Raw genomic sequence first — 26441 nt, forward strand, 5'->3', positions numbered from 1 at the left:
TTTGTTTAGCAGTTTTATAGGTCCCAGAAGTGTTTCTTCATGTTTATTATGTAGCTTCATCTTTAACATGGCATTCTAATATAGATATTTAAACCTGAAAGAAATAATATTACTCCCCAACCAGAAAAAAAAAATGCCATCACATTTAAGCTAATTTAACCATTTTTCAAATATTTCATGTATGTCTCCTAATTCAAGTACTTTTCTAGGTACTGGAAATACTGAAGTAAATATTAGTTACCATTTAGTAAGCTCTCATTATATTACAGCTTTCTTTTATTAAAAACTAAAACACCTGTTCTCAACATAATATTTTTCAAAGGCACAGTCTACTGACAAAAGGATGTACACAGTCTGCAATCACTTTCAGGTCTCAGCACTGCCAGATGCTCACAGAACTCATTCATTACCTGTTATAATTCATCAACCTAAGTTTGAGATTCTCAACTCAATCAGGATCCCAATGCCCTATTTATGTCCTGAGTCCTCCCTTGTATGACAACAGGTATTATGAACAGCGTTCAAGGTATTGCTCTGCCAAGACCGACAAAGGGCAGGCTGGATTTCAGTCCATTAGAAATGTGTGAAGGAGGAGGAGATTTCATTTACAAGAACTCTCAGGGAGAGAGTCTATATATTTGGAAGGAATTTTTTTAATGCCCAACCCCCGAACCTCTACTCTCAGCCTTCCAGTGTGGGCTGCTATGGTTAACTTTCCTTTCTTTAGCTGAGTTCAGAGCTGCACTGTTTGGAGGTCTAGTGGGTGATGGAATATTGTACTTAGAGATCCTGTTCTTTTTGTCTCCTCAGTTTCATCTCTCCATCAAATGTTGAATAAATGTATAATAAATGTGTAAGGAACATTAACTTGAAGAAGTATCCTCAGGGAGTTCTTGTTGTGGCTCGGCGGTAACCTGACTTGTATCCATGAGTATGCGAGTTCAGTCCCTGGCCTCACTCAGTGGGTTAAGGATCAGGCATTGCTGTGAGCTGTGGTATAGGTCAGAGGCATGGCCTGGATCCTGCAGTGCTCTAGCTGTGTTGTAGGCCAGCAGCTGCAGCTCCAATTGGACCCCTAGCCTGGGAACTTTCATATGCCCCACACGCAGCCCAAATAAATAAAATCTTCAATCTCAGTGCCAGTTCAAAACCTTTGTTTTGTTTATTTCCTCCCGTCACAAATGAAAGTGGCCAAGGCCTCCTTTTTCGTGGGGGTGGGGATGGGGGAGGAGCTCAGTGATGGACAGGAAATGCATTTAGGAAGAAAAGTCTGTGAAGGTACCTTGAGAATCAAAACAAACAAACAAACAAAAAAAATCATCAACAACAAAAAGATTGTTTGGCACTTGCAAGTCTCATGATGTCTTGTAGCTGAATATGAGAAAATAACTAAAGCAGCATCTGATTCTGGTTTGCTGAACTCACATTTTCTCTTTCTTCCTCTTTTTCCTTTGCCTAATTTCCCTCACTTTTCCACTCAGCCTTGCAATTATTTCTCCAACCTCACTTCTGAAAAACATGGTAGTGTAAATTCCTCTGCCATGGGTGAAATTTGGACAGAGAAAGAGAGAGGTAGAGATTAAATTGGTAAAGTCTATTTCACTTTTCTTTTTCCTCAGCCCAAGCTCTTGAAGAAAGTATTATCCCTACATTTCCTATGGGAAAACAGAGGTGGAAAACCTCTGTTAAAAATCACCTGACTTCTGCTTTTATAAGGAATGAGAATGAGAGTCTCGGCCCTCCGTTCAAGATCTTGCCACTTAATACTTGCCTCATTTTTGTATATCTGAATGACTCTTACTGGAACATTACCAGTTTGTAAAATAAGGTAAAAAGCTCTCATAACAATTTAAAAACCATTTTTATGTCTTTAGATACCAATAACTACAATTTTAACATGCTATTTTATTTGTTCAGCTGTTAGCTCATAATATTTTCCAAATAAAAATGAATAATTCAATGCTTTTTAAAGTTTTGCATTGGAAATGCTCCAGAATTTTCACACACAAAGCTATTTTTTTTTTTTTTTTGCCCTTTGAAGACAAACTAAATTTCCTTTATAGCACTCTGCAAATTTCAACAACTGGCCCTTAACGTGTGGCAAAATCCTAGTTGTTTATTCAGAAACATTAATATAAATAAAGTGACTCATTTAGAATTTAAATATATAGCCTAATGGTAAATTGCTAATAATTTTTATATAAATATTTCTGAATTTATCTTGGTATTTTGGCTGAGTCAAAACTATAGATGCCTAAGATAATGTTTCCACAATGTATGCAAGAATCTAGGAGAGTATATGCAAATTTTATTCTGTCTTTGTTTCAACATGAATATGAAATCAGACAATGCAAATTGTTAGATATAATTAGAAAAAGGGGACACTGGTTTTTAGAAAAGGGGAAAAAGTAGATAAAGGATAATGCAACAATATAATCTTAAAACTCAGAAAAGAAAAAAAAGGGACAGTGTAGCAAAGATAACAATTGCCTTCGAACTTCTAGAATTGTATGGGATGGAAGAGGCAAGGGTTGCTGCAAAAGAGACTATGGGTATGCACTTTGACAAGGCATTACTATGTGGAAAACTAATAGTATATTCTTTTAAGAGATTTTGTAGAAAATGCCTAAAAAGTGTTTGTTCAGAGATATTTTCTTTCAGTCATTTCAGTCAATATTAAGGTTGCCAGACAAAATATATGATGTTGAGTTACGTCCATTTCATATGAACTGTCTATAAGTATGTCCCAAATATTATATGGGGCATATTCCTCTAAAAATACTTTTATTATTTATCTGAAATTTAAATTGGCATTCTGTGTTTTTCTTTGCTAAATCTGGCAAGTCTGATCACTGCATCTCTGAGAACATGGCAGGGACTTAGCGTATGGGGATTATGAGGAATGGCATAAGATGTTAGGGAAAAGGACTAGATTGAAAAAAAAAAAAGTGCTCAAGGGCTCTTTAAAAATATATATATATTTATATATATATATATATATATATAAAATTTATATAGGAGTTCCCGTCATGGAGCAGCAGAAATGAATCTGACTAGGAAACATGAGGTTGCGGGTTCAATCCCTAGCCTTGCTGAGTGGGTTAAGGATCTGGCATTGCTGTGGCTGTGGTGTAGGCTGGCAGCTGCAGCTCTGATTGGATCCCTAGCCTGGGAATATCCATGTGCCGTGGGTGCGGCCCTAAAAAGCAAAAAAATACAAAATAATAAAAAAAACTTATATATATAAATTTGGAGAAGGGGGATCCTGAGAAGTTTATCATGATCAAAAATGACAGGAAACTCAATAGTCAAAATTTCAATATTACTGATTCAAAATATGTCACTGATATCTTTATGTAATATGTTACTGATTTTTATTTTAGTGATTGAAAACCTTATTGAGTTCTGCCATAGGTCTATTCTTTTAACTCTGTTTTACCATGAAATCTCAAATTCCTCCAGGTTTTATTTTTCTCATACAGTAGCTTTGGGGAAGATACTCTTAAAAGTTTCAAAGAAACAACTGCAGAGTGTTAATTGGGTCAGCCTGTGCATAGGGTCTTTATGTTTATTCAGATAGGAAATGGGGAAAATTAACATATTAATGAAGACATCACACTCTTTCTTTGTTGCTGTTGGGGCAAAGACATTCCAGTTTTAGATGGTTTTTATTTGAGCAAAACTGTATTGTACATTTTGTGTAAAATCTGGCAAGTGTAGTTATTGCCTGAGGGGTGATTTGCTCAAAATGGAATGGCAGATGGTACATTGTGATGTATTGCTATAACCTAAAATATTTTCCATTATCCTCATCATCATCCTCATCACCATTTATTGTGTTTTTAAACTCGTCTAGAATTGTCTGAGCAAGAGCCATTGCTCACGATATTTTCCCATCTGGGCTACCATCTTTATCTGCTCTTATGAGCTGGAATTCAACTCATATCTTAATGGTCATTTCGAAGACGTTGTGGACCCTTTATCACTCCCCAAATCTCCAGGATCATTTCATGCTGATTCCTCTAGCCCTAATCACAGAGTGTTCGAGTGGGAAAATACCATGTCAAGTTTAATCCCCTTATTTTAAAGAAGAAGAAATTGATGCCCAGAGAGGTTAACAAATGGAGTGAAGATTGAACAACCAGTTAAAGGAAGAAGGAAAGACGTAGGATTTTTTTTTTTAAATACATTTTTTTAGGTTTCAAGTCCTTTCCACTTTCTCATGCTCTTTCATTTCATCATTCTTCTTTGGATTTATATTTATTGACTTAAAAACCTGGAAAGAAACTATTCAACCTTATACTATTTTATGTTTGTGTTATTTGGCTAACCAACCAGATATTTACAGGTTTTTACAACAGATGTTGTGTTTCAAACTCTTTTATATCTCCCAGAGCAGTAACTGAGTAGCTAGATCAGGGATGGCAGATAACGTTTTTTGCAGTTTATCTTAACAGTTGGCCTGATGGGATAGTTTAGGTAGGATTTTGAAGCCTCAGGAAAGCCCACTGTTTTATTTTATTTTATTTTATTTTATTTTATTTTATTTATTTATTTATTTATTTATTTATTTATTTATTTATTTATTGTCTTTTTGCCTTTTCTAGGGCCGCTCTCGAGGCACATGGAGGTTCCCAGGCTAGGGGTCTAATTGGAGCTGTAGCTGCCGGCCTACGCCACAGCCACAGCAACGTGGCATCTGAGCCGCCTCTGCGACCTACACCACAGCTCACAGCAATGCCAGATCCTTAACCCATTGAGCAAGGCCAGGGATCAAACCCGCAATCCGAGTCCAATTCGTTAACCACTGAGCCATGACAGAAACTCTAGGCCCACCATTTTAAGTGAGAGAGTGTCCCTGGACTGTACACTATGGTATTGTACATTGTTGGTGATGAAGAATAAAGTAAAGCTGAAGGTATATAATCCATTAGACCATTAATGTATGAAAAATGGAGTCTTAGGCTCTGGACACGTATGGCATTTAAAATGCAAAATTGAGGAGTTCCTGTTGTGACTCAGCAGAAATGAATCTCACTAGCATCCATGAGGATGCAGGTTCAATCCCTGGCCTTGCTCATTGGGTCCAGTGTTGCTGTGAGCTGTGGTGTAGGTCGCAGACATGGCTCAGATCCTGTGCTGCTGTGGCATAGGCTGGGGGCTGCAGCACCGATTTGACCCCTAGCCTGGGAACCTCCATATGCCACGACTGCAGCCCTAAAAAGACAATAAGTTAAACAATTTTTCATTTTACTTATTTATTTATTATGTGTAAATTGAGTCTTAAATTAGTACAACTAATATGTGGAAGAACAGGGGTTTAATTTTAGTTTCTCTAATGCTAAATTCCATAGATACGTATTTATTATCAAAAGAGGGTTACATTAATTACATCTTGTGTTTATACTCTTTCCCACAATTCCACTTCTGATATTGAAAGAAGAATGGTTATTACAATGTTTAAAGTCTGTTAGTGACCAAATGGAGCCCAGTGAAAGTGTTCAACCTGGAGTTCCTGAAAGAAAGGAGGAAACACGAGGAACTTTCAACAATGATTTCTCTGATTTAGAATTACTCTGAATGATACTCACCCTAACCTCAGGAAGAATACCAGGGAACTGTTTCTGCTAATAATTGGAACACCATTTAATCCTTAATGATGGAGAGAAATGAAGAAGTGTGTTGTATTTTAAATAAGGTACTGATTTGTTTGAGAAGATGATTGTGTGTGTGCATGTGCATGTGTGGCAAGACCAAATAATATCAGTGCTTCAAATAATAGATGGCGTGTTGACATTCTTTTTCTCAGTATTTAGTAGATAGTAGGCCAATTTTAGTGTCTCCTGTGGAGTTATTTGTAATACAATTCAAAGACAATTATATAGCACATTCCCTGTAGCTTCCTTTAATGCAGAGACAACCTAGAGTGTTTTCCCATTCCCAATACAAAGTGTGAACAGTGTTGAATTGGAGAGCATGCCCCAGTGAAAGATAAGAATTTAGATCTGAGTGAATCTATCGACTCTACCATATCCAATTCCAGTTGAGAAAGAACCATAAATTGGTCTGTGTAATAACTAAACTGTAATATGTGGATTTTTATTTGGGTGCTGAGGAATTTACTCTTGTTTTCTGTTTCTGAAAGTAGACCATAGGCCTTTGCTCACTGATCACAGACAAGAGCTCAACCCTGAAAGACAGCTTCTGACAAACATCCAAATTCTCTATATCATGGACTTCTTTAGCTACAAGTCATCATGTGGCAATTTAAAAATCAACCTGGTGTTTAACTGAAAACCAAAGTGGTTTTCTCAGAAGTCTGACAGAGCCTATCTCTGCTTGCATTAAAAGGCTAGTAGCAGCACTTTATCTGAGGTGGAAGAAAGGAGATCGTTGTAGTGCTAGGAGCTGTCCACTGCTGAGAGAAGGCCTGGAGAATATGTGATGTCAGTGGGGAGAAGAAAGTGCAGTTGACTCTTGAGCAACATGGGTTTTATGGGCACCCAGTCTCTGGGCAGTAGGAAATTCTGATATAACTTATAATCAGTCTTCCATGCAGATGTGGTTCCTCTGTATCCACGGTTCCTCCCTATTTGTGGTTTGCCATCCACAGATTCAACCCACCACCCATCGTGTTGTAACTGTAGTGTTAACTATTGTGAAATATCTCAAGTGGACTCACCATAGTTCAAACTTGTGTTCCTCCAGGGTCAACTGTAGTCCTAGAAATGTACTGGATATTTTTGACATTATTTGCTAATGCTTAGTTTGGAGCTATTAAGGTGCAAATAACCCTAGCAGGAAGAGTTTGTTTCTATAAATGCATTTACAGTGAGATGTATATGGTTCATATAAGACCTTATATCTATGCAGACATTCTCAATTTAGTCATCAGTAAATATTTATTGAGCACTTACTCTATTGCAGGTACTATGCAGATATTAGAGATACTGGAGTAAATAGGCTACAAGTTCCTTCCCTCTAGTAGATCATAGTTTAAGAGAATGGAATGCCAAGTAAGTAGGTAAATACCTTTCTTTATAAGTAACGGTGCTCTGACAGAGGTAAAGCATGCAGTGCTGAGGAAGCACAAATCCAGGGCATATGGCCCAGACTGCGGCAGTGAGAGGAGCAGAGAAAGCTCTGAGAATCTGTGTCAGGCTTACTGCTCAGTGATATTTTGAATAGGAATGCTCTGCTTATCTGAAGAAAGTGAAGCTTGGAAAGAAAATGGTAAAGTGAGAGTTTCCGTTGTGGTACAGGAGAAACAAATCCGACTATGAACCATGAGGTTGAAGGTTCAATCCCTGACCTCCGTCCGTGGGTTAAGGATCCAGCATTGCCATGAGCTGTGGTGTAGGTTGGATCTGATGTTGCTGTGGCTGTGGCTTGGATCTGATGTTGCTGTGGCTGTGGCTTTGCCAGCAGCTGTAGCTCTGATTTAACCCCTAGCCTGGGTACCTCCAGATGCTGCTGGTGTGGCCCTTAAAAAAAAAAAAAAGAAAGAAAGAAAGAAAATGGTAAATTGAAGAGGAGTGGGGAGGCTATTTCAGTAAATCTTTGCAGAAGCCATGTGTGAGTAAGAAATAGTAGCATGCTGAGGACATGGACCCTATCTGCCTTCTTTACCTCTGCATGTCCTTAATTTCAAAGAATAACTAGAACAGAGTGGACAATGAATATGTAGCTGTGCAGTGAATATAGTAATGAAATATTTACAGAGACAGATCTAAACAAAAGAAGAGAGAAGGTTATGGGAAAGTGTAAGGAGTATTAATTAGACAGTCAGAGTCCAAGAATCTGGCCCCGGCTATACAATTACTTAACTGTCTTCAATTCTCCAGGGCCTAAGTTTGCTCACCTGTACAATTAGAAGTTTAGATGACATAATCTCTAAGGTCTCTTGGTATCGGGAATGTATAACATGACTTTACTTCTGTGAAAAAAGCCATAGACTCTTATTATGCTGTCTCTAAATCCCAAGTAGGTTTTAATTTAGATTATAGTAAGGCATGTCAGAAGAGCCTACAATGGAATGATATTACAATCACAACAAATCACTCTGAGGATTATTATTGCATTAAATTTTAGGCTTTATCAGGCATAACTCTCAAAGGCGAGGCAAAGGTCATTTATTTAGAAGGAATTTAAATGTGGGAGGTAAAACATTTTACACATATCCAGTCATTGAGAATAGAGGTGCTGAAATCTAAAACACACAGTTAAAAAGGACTCAAAAGGTGACAGAGGTATAATTATGTTAAATGCCTTTGAAGATAACATTTTCCATATTATTGTTTCTTGTGTTCTTACTTAGGGTATAAGTAAAGTATCTTTAATGAAGAAAGCTGAAAAATGTTATTTTCTCTATGCTTCTAATTACTACATATAAAAATACTTTATACTATTTCCTTAGTATAGGAGCTGGATTAGCTGATTGAGTTAGGTTCCTGATCATTAGTGGAAGCTGTAATTTATTAATTCCACAAATATTTCTTGAATTCCTCTTGGGTATAAGGTATTCTCTTCTAGATGCTAAGAAAACAGTAGTGAATACGAGAAACCAAATGCCTGCCTTTAGGGAACTTGCATTTTAATGGGTGAGATAGACAGATAACAAGTTACCAATAAATATTAAAATATCCAGTGATGATTGAGGCTTTTAAAAGAATGGCAAAATGAATAAGGTCTGAATATCTAATGTATAACATGATGTATATAACATGATGACTGTAGTTGATAACACTATTTTATAATTGAAGTTTTCTGAAAGAGTAGAACTTAAATGTTAACACATATATTATTAAACATATATTTATACAGATCCTATAGGATACAAGAGCTGTATAAATATTTACACATGTATTATATATATATACATATATGTTAATATATGTGTGTATGTATATATTATGTGTGTGTATATATAATATGTGTATACATGTGTATGGATGTATTAATTAACTGGATTAACTAGATGGGAGGAATCCCTTCATATCGTCTGTTGACGGACACTTGATTGCTTCCATGACTTGACTATTGTAAATAGTGCTACTGTGAGCTTTAGGGTGCATATACATTTTCAAATTAGAATTTTTCATTTTTTTTCTGGATATTTTAAGGAGCCTCCATAGTGGCTGCACCAATTTACATTCCCACCAGTCGTGTAGGAGGCTTCTATTTTCTCCACACCCTCCTCAGGAAATTTGTAGACTTTTTGATGATGGTCATTGCGACTGGAATGAAGTGATGCCTTATAGCAGGTTTAGTTCACATTTCTATAAATTAGCAACGTGGAACATCATTTCATGTGCTTGTTTTCCATCTGTATATCTTCTTTAGAGAAATGTCTGTTTAGGTGTTCTGCCCATTTTTTGATTAGGTTGTTTTTGTGTTTAGATATGGAAATGTATGGGCCGTTTACATATTTTAGAAATTAAGTTCTCATCACTTGAATCATTTGTAAATATTTTCTCCCATTCTATAGGTTGTCATTTGGTTTTGTTAATGGTTTCCTTTGCTGTGCAAAAGTTTGCAAGTTTGATTACGTCTCATTTGTTTGTTTTTGCTTTTATTTTTTTTCCCTTAGGAGATCAATATAAGAAAATATTACTACAATTTTTGTTCAAGAATGTTTTACCTGTGTTCTCTTCTAGGAGTTTCATGGTGTCATGTCTTATATTTGAGTCCTTAAGCCATTTTGAATTTATTTTTATTATGGTGTGAGGGAATGTTCTAGTTTCACTGATTCTCATGAGGTTGTCCAGCTTTCCCAGTACCTCTTGCTGAAGAGTTTTGCCTCCTTTATCAAAAATTAATTAATTGTAGGTGTATGGGTTCACTCTCAGAACCCTCTGTTCTGTCCCATTGATCCATATGTCTTTTTTTATGCCAATACCACAGTTTTAATTACTGTAGCTTTGTAGTATTATCTGAAGTCTGCTTATGCCGAAGGACTTTTTTTTTTTTTTTTTTTTTTTGGCCTCAGAATTGTTTTGGCAATTTGGGATCTTGTGTGGTTCTTTATAAATTTTAGGATTTTTTTTTCTTTTTTTTTTTTTTTTAGTTTTGTGAAAAATGTCATGGGTGATTTGATAGGGAACACATTAAATCTGTAGATTGCTTTGGGTATTATGGCCATTTTAACAATATTATTCCAATCATAAAACATGTAATATCTTTCCATTTGTTTTTATCATGTTCAGTTTCCGTTATTAGTGTTTTATAGTTCTCAATGTATACGTCATTTCACCTCCTTGGTTAGGATGAGTCCTACACTGTTGTTTTCTTTTTTTTTAATTTTTTTAATTAAACAGGATTTTTTTCTTACTTTCTTTGTTCTGACATTTAATTGTTAGTGTAAAGAAATGAAATGAAATATATTGCTCTTGTATCCTACTACCTTGCTAAGTTCATTTATTAGCTCTAATAGATTTTTTTTGTGGGATGAGTGGATAAGCAGAAACAGTGTATAGGTGACTCTAGAGGTAAAAGGAGAAAAAACGGGAAAGTTTATATATATATATGTGTGTGTGTGTGTTTATATACATGCAATATATTAAAACTTATGAATTACATATTATAATATATATGAAACATTATAATGTATATTATATTTATTATATAATATTCATATATATTATATCCATGTCACTAAATAAGATAACATAGGAGATAATTTCAGAGAGAGAGGAAATATCTGAGGAGAACTGGGACACTTCAATGATTAAAATTTGAGAGAAAGATGAGCCAGCCATTTGTGAAATTATGAAATTGTGTCCATTTCATTCACTGAGAGAAAAATAAGAAGGGTAGACTGTTTAAAAAAAAAAAAAAACAAGAAAAGAAACTATATCAGCAAGGAGAAAATGATCGCTTGTGTCAGCCACTGCTGAGATGAAACCTGACCATTAGATTTGACAGGATGGATGTTTTACTGGTGACTCTGCCAAGAAGTTTCCTGGGAGGATGAAAGTCTGAACAGAGTGGACTAAAGACAGAATGAGAGTATTCAGGGCAAGATGACAGGTGTGTTTTGATATATTCTCTTGGATCTAATACCTAGAACAATTTGATAAAATCCATAAAGAGAAAGCAAAGACATAGCTGGACTCTAACAAATAAACAAACAAAAACAAAACTAGACAGAAATCCTCCATGGACTAGAAAGGAAACAAAATGGTGACTGAGGAGCTCTTTGAACACCTGGCCTGAGAGCTGGCAACAGTAGACTGTAGTTCACCTCCTGTGGATCAGAGGGAATTAAAACGTCCCAATGATGATGCTTTAGAGGAAAGCACGAAGTTAGAGAGGTTTGGAAGAGAGTGACAGCTTGGTCACCAGACTAGTTAGCCAGGTACCCAGGGGCTGTGTGAAGGTATTGATTCCCCTGTTAGAGATGAAGGGTTGAGAAGAGAGAAAAATAAACAAAATGTCACACTTTAAAAATAAACCTGCAAATCATTAAAAATGAGCATATCTTCAAAGAAAAGTAGACAACTAAGTATTTTAGGCCACAGCTGAGGTTCATGGAAATTCCCAGGCTAGGGGTTAAATTGGAGCTTCAGCTACTGGCCTATGCCACAACCACAGCAACGCCAGATGCAAGCCATGTCTGTGACCTACACCATAGCTCATGGCAATGCTGGATCCTTAAGCCAGTGAGCAGGGCAAGGGCCAGGGATCAAAACCATGTACCCATGGCATACTACTTGGATTTGTTACTGCTGAGCCACAAAAGGAACTCCCCAAATCAGGATTTTGAATATGGATTTACTTCCAGTGAACCTAATTATATGAAACAATCTGACAAAGACTTTAAAAAGGATGCCTAGTATGCTCAAAATGAAAGTAAATGTTTCATTTAAACTATAAGAACAAGAAAATATTAAACAACTACAAAAATAAAATGGACAGGTGCATAAAAAGATCAGTAAGAAATTTTGGAAATAGAATCTTAATAGCTGCCAAAATGGAAGGATTACCTCCATTGTAATGGCACTAGACTTAACTATGAACACAGATCTTTCACCAGTCACATTAGATAACAGAAAATGAAGGACTTGTATTTACAATGGGCTTAGAGAAAGAACACAAAACATTTAGATAAAATTATATACCCAGCTGAACACTTTTATGAGACCAAAAAAGATATTTTCAAATATGTGATATGTAAGTTTTCCACTCAAAACATCATCAAACAGTTTTAACAGTATCCTAAAAAGTGTAATCCAGCACAGAACTAGAAATTAAAAAAAAAAAAAGAGTTCCTATTGTGGCTCAGCAGGTTAAGAACCCAGCATATTCTCTATGAAAATGTGGCTTTGATCCCTGGCCTTGCTCAGTGGGTTAAGGATCTGGTGTTTGTGCAAGGCATGGTGTAGGTCACAGATGCAAGTCAGATAGGCATTGCTGTGGCTGTGGCATAAGTATGCAGCAGAAGCTTGGATTCAACCCCTAGCCTGGGAACTTCCATGTGTCACAGGTGCAGCAGTAAAAAGAAAAAAAAAATTAAAAATGAGATTTGTTCTTGAGCAGCAAAAATGAATCATCATAGATCTCTTAACAAATAATAGAACCTTGTCTTTTCAGCATGAAGAGACATAATGGTCAATAAAATCCTATAAATATTCAAACAAAAATTTCGATAAACTAGTAAAAGAGAATTGCTTTACCTTATCTACATTATGTGATAAATAATAAAATTTGAGAAAAATTCTTAAAGTAAGGGCCCAAACCAAAATCTGCCATTTTTCTCAGTATTCTGCTGAAGATTGTAACAAATGCTGCAGGAAAACAGAAGAGGTGTTGAGGGAAAACTACCTTATTTTTTCTTATGATGTTATATGTATAATGAAAATCCAAAAGATTTTATACACAAACTCTTAGGCCTAATTTTTTAAAAAAATGCATAAAAATACTGGGGATACAAAATGAAATATGAAAATTAATGACATTCTTATAGCATAAAAATTGGAAAATGAACCTTGACCTAGAACTCATACTTTATTTTTTTATTTTTCTGTGTGTGTATTGCCAATCACTTGGGTGAATGTCCTTTTATTATTTCTTTTTGGACTCCTTTTTATTACTCAATGACTTTATTACATTTAGAGTTGTACAATGATCATCACAGTCCAGTTTTATAGTATTTCCATCCCATACCCCCAGTGCATCCCCCCATCCTGCAAACTGTAGACCTCATACTTTAAACAAAAATAAATTTCTAAACATCAAACTAGAGAGAGAGAGAGAAAGAGAGTTCCTGTTGTGACTCACAGGGTTAAGAACCAACTAGTATCCATGGGGATGTGGGTTCAATCCCTGACCTAGCTCAGTGGGTTAAAGATTTGGCTGTGAACCATGGCATAGGTCTCAAGGGCAGCTCAGATCTGGTGTTGCCATGGCTGTGGCCTAGGCTAGCAGCTGCAGCTCTGATTCAACTCCTAGCCTGGGAACTTCCATACGCTGCAGGTGTGGTCCTAAAAAAAAAGACAAAACAAAAAAACAAAAAAAACAATAACAACAAAAGGAGAAAATCTTCAGGATCTAATGCTAGGTCAAAAGTTCTCTTACTTGATAGCAAAAGCATGTTCTATCAAACTTGATAAATTTGACCCCATCAAAAATTAAGAATGGCAGCTCTGCAAAAAAAAATCCCAGATAAGAGGATGAAAAGATAATCTATAGACTTGGCTTATAAATAGTTTTTCCTTCATGAAAATGTTAGGTATAAAGAAGGCTGTATACTACAAGTAACATTTCTTTGTCTGGCAGTTCTGCCATTCTACAACTCCATTTATGGGGCTGTAACTTTTTGTAGCATCCTAAATTTCCATAAATATTATTCAAAAGTTTGATGGTAGCCACCGCTGGTTGTGAGAAAGGAATAATTTGTTAAGCAGAGCACAGACTGTTCAATAAATGCTTTAATGAGTTACACACTGCTCAGCATTTCCAAAGAAGAGAGTCCTAACTAAACCAGGATATATGCATGATACTACCTCTTTATTTGTCTTAATTTGTTGAAGAGATGAAGAAAATAAAACAAAAAATAAAAGATCTTGTGATAATATTCTTTAAAGGCAAAATGTTTATAGGACTCAATAGTACATGAAAAGTAGAAAGTACAACACAAATTAAGCCAATGCCTGTGATTCATTAACTAGTGTTGAAAAAAAGATGTACACATGCACAGTGATATTTATATATTTTTTGAATGGTGAAGAGGAACAGAAATTGGATTGGGGGGAAGTTCCTGTTGTGGCTCAGTGGTAACAAACCTGACTAGTATCCGTAAGAATTTAGATTTGATCCTTGGCCCCACTCAGTGAATTAAGGATCCAGCGTTGCTGTGAGCTGTGGTGTAGGTCACAGTTGTGGCTCAGATCTGGTGTTCCTGTGGCTCTGGCATAGGCTGGCTGCTGTATCTTCAATTCACCCTCTGGCCTGGGAACTTCCATATGCCACGGGTGTGGCCCTAAAAAAAAAAAAAAAAAAAAGAAGAAAAGAAAGAAAAAGAAATTGGACTGGGAATCATGAAACCTGAGATTTCTTCTTGATTTGTTTTAACTACTAGGAAGCCAGAGTTAATTAACTTCATCTCTAAAATTCATTTTCCCCTTTCTAAAATTAAGTGGCAGTCCTGGGGGCATGGGTATCCTTTCCAAATATGGTTCTCTCTGAGCCCTCTTGCTGTCTGGAGGGGTGAAATGACTCTTCCCATTGGTTATGCCAGGGTAATACAGAGTGACACACAAATAAGGTCCCAGAATCCAATTGGCTTTGCTTTTCTCATTTCCAGAGTGCTATGTTCTAACAAATTTAAAAGTTCTTCAATTTATAAATTCCACCCTTGAAGCAAAGTGAATCAAAGCACTTGTGGCATTTGAATCTTGGTGCCTTGGGAATGATTTATTGTGTTTGAATTTTCATTGTGTTTCTATTGGGGGAAATAGGCTGCTGGGGAGAGTAAACATTTCCTCAGTGTGAAAATATGCTCCAAGCAGCCCTGAGTATGTGCCAAGAACTTCTAATGTTGCTTGACAATTATTATTGCTCCATTAAGGATCCCTGAATTTCTGAATATTCAATGTAACCACGTGACTAATTTATACCTCCTCAACTCTAGATGACTGCTTCCCAAATGCTCTTTAATTTCAGTACATTTACAAAATAATTAAAATGCAATTTAGCAGGTTTTAAGAGTGTTTGCAATAGATGTTCATAAATGTTTCAGGTAGCACTATTTTCTGAGTTTTTCCTAATTATGTCTTCCTCCCCTCCAATCCTTTTAATTCAACACTTAACAGGTAGAGCAATTCTCATAAATAAACATGTGAATTGATTGAAAGAAGTGATTAAATGGCATTCATAGGTTAGTTCTGTAGCATTTATTTCCTAGAAAGTCTGTTAAATGTTTTCAATTAAAAAGAAAGAAGGGGAACCTCACAACTCTGAAATGAGGGACTTTGAATTAGTGTTCTGCTAAAGGTCTGGCTCTCTTAAAAGGGGTCCTGGCTGTGGTGGGGGTGGAAGCAAAAGAAAACGAATAGAAAAATTAAGTCACAACACTTCAATTCCTTGTCTGTGGAAAAGACCTTCCCATCTGATTAAGTGAAGATAAATGAATGAAGAATCACAGTGTTCTTACTTAATCAGCTTAATCACCTTGAAAAATTGAGGTAGTTATTCTGCCTACCAGGCATGAAGGACCTAAGAGATATTTGCCAAGTTGTTTCAGCACCTTGATAATCAAGTTGTACATATCACCGAAGGTCCAGGCTGACAAGAGATGCCCCTAACGTGCTTACATTACTTTGAAATTACTCTGAATTGGCCTTGTTATTAAAACTTAGAAAGGAAAAAGTGACCTAGGAACAAGTCTTACTGGTTTGAATGTTTTCACCTATCTTCTAGAATCTCATGGGGAAAAATGATATTGATGTGGCATCTGATCCAGGCTCTGAACTCCTGAGGTTTTACTGCTTGGGAAAGAATGTTTTTGTTTATGCTTTGTGTGTGTGTGTGTTTGAACAGTAATAGCAGCACTGGTGTCAATAACAAGTTAATGGTGAGGGCTTCAGATATTCCTCAATGGTTTTTACTCACTGATTTAAAAAAATTGCATTCATTTCTAAGTAGTAACTAATATTATTACATCACATTCGATTTGGGGTTGCAGCTTGCAGAACTTAAGTATCTTCCCCAGAGTCCCCAGCTTGGAAAAAGCAGAGCTAGGGGGAAGGCATACCCAGGACCTGTGCTTTTTGCACCCAAGACTGTGGCTCCATTACTACCCAAGCCTGGCTTAGTCAACAGAGCACTGCATCCCTTCTTTCTTGTTCCCTAAACCATCAGTTGCAACTTAGATCTAGTTTCTAGTTTCTAAGCAGTTAGGTATCTCGAAATCATTTTGAAATGATCCAACCTATATAGGAAGCTCCCCCAACTTTAGAAGTGAGGAAATAAACATGTGAATTTTACTATATCTGTGCTTACAAAGTTGTTATATCCTTTTACGCAAACATTGTATATTTGACCAACCTCTTGTTTTTCCCCAAAATACTTTATTGTTTATCCCTCCCAAAATATTTGAAACATGAGAATAATACCCCCATAAGGAAGAAAAATAGACTATTTTCATGTAAATTTTATAGGACAGATTTTCAGAGCCGTTTACAAAACAATGTAGGCAAAAGTAGAATCGTCCAGCAATTTTGCTTAATGGTATCCAAACATTATAAGAAAAAATTTCAGTAAAATATCTCATTGTAGAACTCAAGTGACAATAAAACATAAGTGAAATGTATGCAAATGTTTCTTTATATTGAATCAAAAACACACTAATTATCTATAGTGAAAATGCAATTTCTATAATTATGCATTTCTCATATACTTAGACATAAACAGGGAGATCACAGACATATCCCAACAACCAAGAATACATGGGGGGGACACGCTGAAAAATCACGTGTTTTGCCATTCTTATGGGAAATACTGTAAATCTGAAGCACTGTACTAAGTATAATTTAACTTTAAAGCTATTTGTTCTGAGACATTGTAACAATTTAACCTGGTGTTAACCCACAGTGCTTATTGCAAAAATACAAATTGATGACTGACTGGCAGACGAGGTGGGAATACCTATGTACGCCAACTTTTATTTTCCTATTTGCAACAACAACAACAAAAAAGTTTGCATATGGAGAGTAAAGCTAGACTATTTCAAAAAACAGTTATATACATTAATACCTATGTTTAAGAAATTCTTTTAGTGAGTTCAGTTGATACCATGTTTCTATTTCCACACATATATTTAACTTTTTCACATTTCTAAGCCATAAGAAATAGTTAAGCACTGTAAAGTATATGGCTGTAAGCTGCTTGAGAATCAGAATCTTCTCTTAATCACAGTGCAAGCTGAGCACATGTCACTGTGTTAATATCAGCTTATGAAATGTTGCCATTCTTGTAAACTGTAGTTCTGCTTGTTTTGTTTCTCTGCAAAATGTTTAGGTCTTGTTAAAATATCAGAGTAATCAAAATCTAGACTATACATCTATTAGTCCACTGGGGCTGTCATAACAAAACACTGGGACTGGGCAGCTTAACCTATAGACGTTTATTTCAGTTTGGAGACTAGAAGCCTGAGACGATGAAGGTGCTGTCACAGTCAGCTTCTGGTGAGGTCTCTCTTCCTGGCTTGTAGGTGTGTCCTTACTGTGTTCTCAGATAGCCTCTGCTCTGTGCTCCTGAGGATAAAGAGAGAGATCTCTGCTGTCTCTTCCTCATATAAGGACACCAGTCATACCAGACTCAGTCTCACTGTCATGACCTCACTTAACATGTGTTACCTCCTTATAGGCCCTGTCTCTAAATACAGTCTTATCCAGGGTGAAGCCTTCAATATTTGAATTTTGGAAGTTCCTGTGTGGCTCAGTGGTTAACCAACCTGACTAGTGCCCACAAGAATGCAGGTTCCATCCCTGGCCTCTCTCAGTGGGTTAGAAATCTGGTGTTGCTGGGAGCTGTGGTGTAGGTCGTGGACATGGCTCGGATCCCACATTGCTGTGGTCATGGTGTAGGTCGGCAGCTGTAGCTCTGATTCGACCCCTAGCCTTGGAACCTCCATATGCCACAGGTGTGGCCCTAAAATAAAGACAAAAAATATTTGAATTTGGGGGAACACAATTCAGTTCATAACAATACATGAGAAACCACATTTTCTTTTAAGCATCTTTGGTGGAGATAATCTTTGGCTGTAAAGGACGAACTTGAAGAATGTCTAGCTAGGAAAATATTTCAGGCAGAGGTTCTAAAAGTGGTCAATAGTCAGCTCTTCAATCAAAAAGCAACTAGCCAACAGGAAATACAGTAGGAGCAAGTAGTTTTAAGCCATAAAGATTGAAGTAGAATGGCTGCATTTCATTATGGAAAATGCTTTGTGTAGAAGAGGGAATGGAAAACCACAATTCCAGAGATAGTAGCTTAATGGAAGTGCAGCCAGGGGAAATGAAGCTAGACTCAGTTTTGGGGACTGGGATGCAAAGTGGAACGTCACTCAGAGGAGCCAGCTAGAGCCTAAGGTAAAAATAGTGCCAAAATGAGGCTGATGTAGAGCGGATGAGTTTGAGGTTGGTGGAAGTACAAGTACACAGCCTCTCTGCTATAACCTTGGCACATCATTTCATATAGTCACACAAGCAGCCATAAAGTTATCATTTATATACTACAGATGATGAAATCTATGCTCAAGTAAAGTAAGAGATTAACCCAAAGGACTATATGTTGTAAATTAGTGAAGATAGGGAGTGAACCTTTATTTTCTGTCTGTTTTAGATCTTTCTGCCTTATAATTAGGGAAGAGAAACATAGAATGTTTTACAAACATTATTACCCCACCCCCAAGAAAAGTACTCAATCAACCTTCTATATCCTAGTCAAGTAAAGGAGAGGACATATTCTAGAAACCAAGATCAAATTTAAGGTTTGGTAAAATCCCAATCCAGTTGTTAAATACATGTCAGTGAAAAAAGGTATAAAAATCATTCTATATGAAAGCTAGGCTTAAAAAAAAAATGGAGTTCCCATTGTGGCTCAGCAGGTTAAGGACCTGATACAGTCTCTGTGAGGATGCAGTTTCCATCCCTGGCCTTGCTCAGTGGATTAAGGACCTGGCATTTGCCACAAGCTGCCACATGTCACACATGTGGTTCAGATCTGGTGTCACCATGGCTGTGGTGTAGGCTGCAGCTGTGACTTTAGCCCAGGAACTTCCATATGCTGCAGGTGTGTCTGTAAAAGGGAAAAAAAAAGAAGTATTAACAAAATAGACTGTGTAAAGGGAGAGAAAGATGGAGGGTAAGTAAATAAAGAAAATAGGAAGATAGAAAGAGCTTCAATTCTCCAATTTCCTTTAGTGCTTCGGACATGCCTGAAGGTGACATCTGAAAGTATTGCTACAAGTCATCTAAGTACAAGATTGCTCATGTGCAAATGAGCACTTAACAAATATTCCTTTCTGATGGTGATAATAATGTATTAAAGCTGTATTCATCTGGCATGCAAATAGGTATAACACAGTTCTTGGAATTTTAACAAATGGAGAAAGCAAAAACTAAAGTAACAACAGGGGAAATATGTGTACTGATTGTTTCATAGCAATTCTATTTAGATTCATAAATGAGTATTTTAAGAAAGTCAAGTGTATTTTTTATAAATTCTAAATCTTTTACAAAAATTGGAATGAGCCCAGAAGACCCCACATACATTTAAACTGCCCACTAAGAAAATACTGATTTTGAATACCTATTATTTTTCTTTTCAAATATGACAAAATATATTATTGGAAAGCCTTGTTTTACAATGACTCCTTCACTGACATCCTAGCTTTGCTCTAAGGCACCAAAGAAAATACTTGTATAAAATTCTTTAGATGAAAATCGAAATCTGCTTATGCCACAGTTTTTCAATTAGTTTTTTCCTGATTGTAACAGAGTCTCATTATAAACATGTTTAATAATTCCATCCATAAGATACATAAAAACCTTTTAAATTTGCTTATTCTTAACATAGGCACTATTATCCCATAAATGCATATTCTTCCAGATGTTTTCCCAACAAATATCAATATATATCCATGTATAGTGAATGCATGTATGCATTACTTATGTAAAGCTTGAATCATTACTTATACATGGTCCTGAAACTTCACCTTTTCTTTACTAAGATGTCTTGGCCATGTTTTGCTGTCAATACGTAGTAGTTAAGCTTCATTATTGGAGTGGGAGAAGATCAGGAATTCAGTTTTGCTTAGGAAAGTCTGAGATGTCTTGTAGACATCCAAGTGGGATACTGAGTAGGATACTGTAATAGGAGCTCAGGAGAGAGCACTAGTAAGTACAAATGCTTAGGGCATAGAAAAGCTGAGTTCTTCATCACTCTAGCTCTCATTCCTGTGGGGGTTTCTTACATCAGAAATGGAAGTATGTCCTGCCCTCTCAAAGGACTTGGCATACATAAAGAAGACTCTCGGATAGAAAAGAATGATTCCTTATTGCAAAAGCAGTCCCCCAAAAATGTTTAAACAACTACTCATTATCCTCCCAAGTTCAATAAGATTTACTCCTGATTCCTACTGAGCCCTCAATGACAAAAGGCCTCAGTCAACCAGAGGTTCCCTCCTTGGGGCATCTTCTCTGGAATATCTCTCTTTTTTGGTTGCACTATGGCACATGGAATTCCAGGGCCAGGGATCAGATACAAACTGCAGCTGTGACTTACACCACAGCTGCAGTGATGCCAGATCCTTTAATGTGCTGTGCCAGGCCGACATTGAACCTGCATCTTGGTGCTGCAGAGATGCTGCTGATCCTGCAGCTCCTCAGTGGGAACTCCTGGAATATCTCTTAAGGTATAAGTCTTTGCTGCATTCCTAGACTTTAATGCTCAAGATTCTTCAATGAATCAATATACAAATAAGATTCAAACCAAGTTTGCTTATTTTTTAATTTTAAATCCTATGAACTTTCCATTACACAGATATTTCTTTTTTACTTGTAGCTCTTTTGAATATGACAATGGTATAGAAAGATAAATAAAATTGAATCAAAGAAATTGGTTTGATGGCTCTAGAAAAGATGATTTAATGAATCTGCTCTTTATCCCTGGAAGGAATACTTTTGCAAGTGAACAACATGACAATTCTTTTTATATTATGAACCTTCCAAATGAGATAAACACTCAGACAGCAATCATGCTGCCTGAGAATAAATCTTTTTACAGCTTATAAGTAAAGACCTGTGTGTTATAAATGAGTGAATAGTTGTTTAAAGTTAATAGAAAAAAGACACCCAGAATACATATTTCTTGTTCCCCAATTAAAACTGGAGGAATGTCATTTTTGTGATTTTAAGATGTTGTTCCATTGGTAACGCACTAAGATTTAAACTTCCAATTGAGCATGTTGAATATAGGGTAATAGTCCCATCTAACAAATGAAGAAACTAAGCCTCCAAGTCAGGATTTGTCTAAAGTAGCTTTCTTAGCAAAGTAGGGAGCAATTCAAACTTAACCTCAGCTTTCTTCAATGGAAAATGGAATATTATAATTTCTGGGAATGGAATATTTCTGTGATGATCCCATAGCTATGTTATATTGATAAAACATTTGAAGTCTGTATATTGTTATTCATTTTATTGTTATTTTTCATAGAAAGAGGAATTCATCAGTTTTTGGTCATCACAATTACTGAAGTTATGTTTTTATACCTGGAGATGCAACAGAAAAAGAAACATTCTTGCATAAGAATTCCTTTTCAGTTAGAAAAACAAAGAATACTATTAAATTGTTGTCATCAGTGATGTTGGATGGTGGTTTGTTCCAACAAATCACTCTTTTTTCCCCCCGTGGAACTATGCCTTGTCCTTGTTACTAACCTAAAAAGATAAGATTGGAGAATATATAGATTATTAACAAATATGTGATACCTATTGCAAGAGTAAGTTAAGTAGAAAGCCCAGTGGGTCAGAATGTAAAGAATCTGAAAATTATGTTAGTTTGATTTTCCCTAATATTAGGTTCAGCATTAGGGTTCACTAAGGCAGAATATATATTACTCGCTAAATGTAGCAATTGTTAGCCTAAGTTCAAAAAATGAACCATAAATGCCCCTCAGGGAACAAAAAAGCCATTCATTTCTACTGAATATTTATAACTTGTAATTAAAACGTGACCTCTTTCTACAAATATATGAATTGGCTTATAATAAAAGTGTAAGATCTTCCAATTCCATACTGGTCACTAATTAAAGCCTAAACTAAGCAGATGTTTAGCTTACGAAAACCTAGAAAAATATTGTAATGTTATAAATGACATAGCAAATTTACCCACAGTTCTCTTAACTCCTGCTTGTCTAAACCCTTAAACGTTGTCCATGGAGATTAAGGCAAAGATACAGAAGAACATTTTGTTTACTTTTTGACTTTGACTCAACCCAAAAGTCACTTCTGAGCCTCATTTGCTCCATAAAAAAAATACCTTATACCTCCCTTTAGCTTATCCTTTCTAGACTCTTTCTAGTGATTCTGTTTTTTAAACATCAGATATTTGCTCAATATATATGATCCAATTATTACAGCTGCTTTATCATTGAACCAGTATAGTGACTGACTCCATTTTGGTTTTCATCTTTTCATTATGGTATTCTAAGTCCTTCTTGAATTGGCTCACACCTAGTTAACTGATTTGGTTTCCTATCTTTTCCTAACTTGAATTCTTCCCTCTAGTCATCGTGGTCTTCTTAGTGTCCTTTTATTCTCATGAACTTTCCTCTACTTATAGCAGCTCCCTGCACCGTCTTTCAAGCTATATTTCCTGTCTGAACTCCTCCACGAAGCCTTCCTAATTTCACTTGAGCTTATACCACTTAATTTTTCCATCAGTACACCCGACCTCTTTTTTTCTTTCTCATTTCTCAGTCTTATTTCCCAGCTGAGGGGCAAGCTGATTTAGGATACTGACAATGGCATTATTTTTTTTTTTTTTCCTACAGTGACTGTTTTTAGTATGTGACACATATTAGGTGCATATACGTGAAAATATATTTTATCCATTTTCATGATGGAACTAAATGCATTTTTTTTTGAAAAATTAGTGGGGAAAAAGCTAGCCATAATAGAACAGTGAGACTAGAAATGGATGAAAAAACACTTTGAAACAACCATATTAGAAGTGTGCCAGTGTAAATATGGCACAGTAGGGGCTTGTATATTTTTTTTTTTTCTTCCCAGTTTTGAAGCTTATGTGTGCACTGGTTACTTCTGTACTTTTTTTTTTTTTTGCCTTTTCTAGGGCTGCTCCCATGGAATATGGAGGTTCCCAGGCTAGAGGTCTAATCATAGCTGTAGACACTGGCCTACGCTGGAGCCACCGCAACGCAGGATCTAAGCCACGTCTGCGGCCTATACCACAGCTTATGGCAGCACCAGATCCTTAAGCCTCTGAGCAAGGCCAGGGATCAAACCTGCAACCTCATGGTTCCTAGTCAGATTCGTTAACCACTGCACCACGACGGGAACTCCTTCTGTAATTTTTTTGAAGTAGGCCTCTGGTAAAGCATTATGTTACACTGTGTCCCACATACCATGACAACTTGTGTTTTTCTACTGATGTTACTAAATTCTGGAGATAGCCTATAAGTATATATAAATTAAAAGTGCTAGAGGAAATAGAAAAGCCAAAAGGAAATCCAGCACAATGTTTTCAATATTAGAAAAATACCAGACTAAATATGTAAGTATATGGGAAAATATAGGTAAAAGATGGAGGAAATAATTTTTTTTGCACTATTCTATTCAGAACATTTTTTTTATCCTTTTAAAGTTGAGTAAAAAAAATAAACTTTTCTAAAAATATGATGTGAAGTATAATTATTAAAATCAGAATAAATTACTGGACTGTATTGTGCTGACCTTTTTTGATAGTTTTTCTGTTGCATGGAATCTTATTCTGTTCTTCACTTCTGGAGTTTGGAATCTAGAGAGGCAGTAAGAGAATTTTCCAATAAATTTCAGGAGAACCCCAAAGTTACTTTCACACCCAAATCACCTTTTCCTGCTCTACCTTTCCTATTGTCTTATTTATTTAGTCTTTAGTCCTTATTGTCTTTCTGATTTTCATTTTTATTTTTTCCCTTTGTTTTTACTTTTCTCTTCTACTACAAGTTCAATTTTCTTATATAAAAGCAAATATGATTTCATTTTATATGGTAAAGTTTTGTTATCTTTAGAAAAAATAATTTTTAAAAAATAAAAATGAATTTACCAATGCAATTTATTTACCAAAGATTTTCTCCCATAAAGTGTGTTCCCGTAAATATGATAGTAATAATGAAATAAACCTTTTGACTTAAAGTAGATATGTATTATATTTCAATATGCCTTCACCCTAGAGATGGTACTAGGTGGATCGTTATACATAATACCTAAAGGTGTGTGTTCCAACTGGAAATACCATCAATAGACCTTTTAAAAACTATACTCTGCAGGATGCTGATTTTAGGATTGCCTTCATCAATTATAGTGACATCTTCTAAATTAGGAATTTTATGGAACTCTTAATTTTTTATGTGCATTTGATATATTTTGATAATGGATTTACCAACCCTTTGTATTGACTGGCTCATTTTGGAGACATACTAAATTTATCATCAGAGCTGCTTAGAAAAGACTTTAATGGACTGGAAGGTAATACGAAAGGTGTTTCTTTCCATATTGGTTAACAATAACAGCCTGTTGTTTGAGTCAAATTTGTAAAAATTACACCTTAATATGCAAATCCATTTTTTCATTACTGATGCAGAGCAAGGAAAGCCAACTCAGAATAGCAAACACTAACATTTTGCCTCTAAGTGCTCACGGACATAAAATAAATGAGGCATGGCTATTGATTGTCTTTGGCCTACATTATCTGCACAGGAACTATTAAGGAGGCTTTTCCATCTTCCTTTCATGCCTCATTTTCTCATACTATCTAATGAAGAGCTTCACTTAAACTATAATGTGCTACTCTCCCGAAAGTACATTTTTATAGCACTAAAAAGCAATACTTGTGTATCAAGGACTGTTTTTACTGCTACATTTATTGGCTTTGTTGTGCTGTATAAAATTATAAAATGTTCTAGAGCTGGGTAAAGATTAGTTTTTTTAATTAATTTCTGATTTTAATGCTTATTTGTCAATCCAAACCTGCTGAATAAAAGATATCACTAGAATATTCACATAATTGTGAGACATTCTTTTAAGCCCTCTAAAATACAGATTTTGTAATTTATCATTTTATATATATATATATATATATATATATATATATATATATATATATATATACCCTTGAGTTTTTGCTGTAAGGTTTAAGTGTAAAATAATATTTTTATTTTGGGACATTCTGAGTTTAGTTAAGTCCATTCCAGATATTAATGAGTAAGCATTTGGGTGGAAAAATTGGAATTTCATTTGGAAGATCTGGGCCAGAAATAATAGTGTGTGAGTCTTAAGTTGTTGAAATCAGAGGAATGCATGAGAGCATTTGGGAAGATGGAGTGGCAAGAGAGAAGAAGTCAAAGATGGGATTTTGAAAATATTGATATTTGAGCAGTGGAAAATAAACAGGTACCTCGAGATCAGGTAGATAGAGAGGGACACAGGTAGACCAGGAAAGGGTGGTGTCATGGAAATCTAAGGAAGAAAATCCAGGGAAAGGAGGTGCCAGATGCCACAGGAAAATGATTTTTGTGTTGTTGTTGCTTCTCTCACCTTGATACCTGGAAACCAAAGATAAGGAGGTATATTATCAACCCTTTCCTTCCTCCTTTCCTTCCTTCCTGACTTTTCTTTCTTCCTTCCTCACTTTCTGTCTTTCCTTCATTTTCTCTTTCCCTTTATTTTTTTTCTTTCTCTTTCTTTCCTTTTTTATGTTTTACCCAACTGACATCAGAAAATTGTTATCTCCTTTTGATTGGCATTTTTGTGCTCATATATAAGGCTATATACTTACTGTCAGTTTACTTTTGTTCTTATGCATTTTCATGCATCCTAGGTCCATTATATTTTAAATCTATAGGAAACTGTGTAAAAGATATGGATTATAAAACAGAATATTTGCTATAAGTTTCTCATAAATAAGTTTATCAAGTATCAGCTAGGAAGAGTATCAACAGCATGTAGGCTGTGGCTAAGTGTGTTTCTTAGGTATACCTCTGGCAAATAGATTACAAGTAGAAAGCTGGATTATTTCTCTGCCTTTACTCCCCTAAATTCTCAGTCTCTGGCTTTTAATATGAAGACAAAATATTGGCAATGACATTACAGTGGTCACTGATATTTTTAGACTAATTTTGCCACCTTAGCTTAGATTTTTTTTTTTTTTACTTGCTCTACTTC

General features: G+C 35.8%; 1 protein-coding gene across 14 annotated transcripts in view; it reads left to right on the forward strand.

The window, feature by feature from the left end:
- The window catches only part of LINGO2 (leucine rich repeat and Ig domain containing 2), a 1289481-nt gene that overhangs the window by 676766 nt on the left and 586274 nt on the right, over positions 1-26441 (forward strand). For 2 of the 14 annotated variants that reach the window (XM_084979864.1, XM_021064193.2), the window contains exon 1: positions 1620-1828. The exons of the other annotated variants lie outside the window; for them this stretch is intronic. The gene's annotated coding sequence lies outside the window, so the exon portion shown is untranslated. Of the gene's footprint in view, positions 1-1619; positions 1829-26441 lie in introns of those variants that run through there. 14 annotated transcript variants of the gene reach the window in all.

This window comes from Sus scrofa, chromosome 10, assembly GCF_054392235.1.
Source record: "Sus scrofa isolate SSC_HxYL_T2T_F1_AM1 chromosome 10, Sscrofa_HxYL_maternal_Yorkshire_Landrace_v2.0, whole genome shotgun sequence".
Taxonomy (NCBI): Eukaryota; Metazoa; Chordata; class Mammalia; order Artiodactyla; family Suidae; genus Sus; species Sus scrofa.